The sequence below is a fragment of the Coenobita brevimanus genome, chromosome 55, assembly GCF_032717465.1.
Source record: "Coenobita brevimanus isolate Jiangsu-jjx chromosome 55, ASM3271746v2, whole genome shotgun sequence".
Classification (NCBI taxonomy): domain Eukaryota; kingdom Metazoa; phylum Arthropoda; class Malacostraca; order Decapoda; family Coenobitidae; genus Coenobita; species Coenobita brevimanus.
This window is the reverse complement of record NC_137008.1, coordinates 53138178-53139628: the sequence shown is the minus strand read 5'-3', so window position 1 is coordinate 53139628 and position 1451 is coordinate 53138178. Positions and strand designations below refer to the sequence as shown.

Sequence of the window (1451 nt, the reverse complement as noted above, 5' to 3'; positions counted from 1 at the left end):
ACAAGCAAATCTCAGGACGGTTCATAGGAAAGAGTAAAATTCCTTAAAAAAAAGGGTTCTATGGAAGGTTCAGCTGCCTCCGAAATTATAACCCTGTGTGTGTGTGTGTGTGTGTGTGTGTGTGTGTGTGTTTAAGGGAGAGGCATGTACTGGTGATGATGTTGGGAGGGGGGAAGAAGGTGGTGGTGTGTGGAGGGGAAGGTGGTGGTGGTGTGTGGGGGGGGAGGTGGTAGTGGTGTGTGAGAGTAAGTGGTTGTGGTGTGTGGGAGTAAGGTGGTTGTGGTGGTGGTGTGTGGGGGGGTAAGGTGGTTGTGGTGGTGGTGTGTGGGGGGTAAGGTGGTTGTGGGTGGTTGTGATGGTGGTGGTGGTGGTGTGTTGGGGTGGTGGTGGTGTGTTGGGGTGGTGGTGGTGTGTTGGGGGGGTGGTGGTGGTGTGTGGGGGTGGTGGTGGTGGTGTGTGGGGGTGGTGGTGGTGGTGTGTGGGGGTAAGGTAGTCGTGGTGTGCGGGGAAGAAAGGTGGTGGTGGTGTGGGGAGGAAGGTATTGATGGGGGAGAAGGCATGTACTGATAGGTTAGGAAGCAGGTACTCGTGGGGGAGGAGGCAGGTACTGGTCGGGGGGGAGGTATTGGTGGGGGGGTACTGGTGGGGAGGGTCGCAAGTAGCCTACTGGTGGAGGGGGGGGGGAATAAGGGAGAAGGTGCTAGAGGCAGCAAGAACGTGGTTATGGTAGGTCAGGAATGGGGACGAGGTGTGGGAGGGAGGGAGGGACGAGGTCAGGGAGGGGAGGAAACAAGAAGAGTACTGAAGTGGGTGAGAGAGAGAAGGAAGCAGGGAGAGAATACCTGAGTGACGAGGGAGGAAGACAGGGACAGATAATGTTAAGGGTGGGAAGAAAACAGGCAGATAGTGCTGGTGAGGGAGGCAAGACGAGAGAATAGGTGGTAAGGGACGAAGGAAGGAAGGGAGGCAGGGAGAGGTAAGAAACACTGGGGGTAAAGCAAGGAAGGAGGTGGTATGGGAGAGAAGGAAACAGGAGAGAACACTGGTGAAGGAGGGAGGCACAGAGAGAAGTGGCAAGGAGCAACACCGTAAGAGAGTACTGAGGGAGAAAGACGGGAGACAGTCCGGGGGGAGGGGGGGAGACAGTACGTTCAGGGGAGGGAAGAAGGCAGGCAGGGAGGGGGGACAGGGTGAAGCAGCCCGGGAATCATTAACGCATGCGCAGTGACGACCTCCCACACAGGTCCATCCCAGATCTTTCCCCATTCATTTCTCCACAACCCAAAGCCAAAAAACAACTACCCCACACGATAAACTTTCAAAAAATCATTACGAAAGTTAGTGAAAAAGTCAGATCACACACAAAAAATAAAACTAACTGGAGGTGCCGGGGATTGAACCCGGGACTTCTCACATGCGAAGCGAGCACTCTACCTCTGAGTTACACCCCC

The 1451-nt window shown here is 55.1% G+C and overlaps 1 non-coding gene across 1 annotated transcript; it reads right to left on the bottom strand.

The window, feature by feature from the left end:
* Window positions 1-1379: 1379 nt before the first annotated feature.
* Window positions 1380-1451, bottom strand: TRNAA-CGC (transfer RNA alanine (anticodon CGC)). Its single transcript has one exon. It is a non-coding gene; the product is annotated as a tRNA-Ala (tRNA).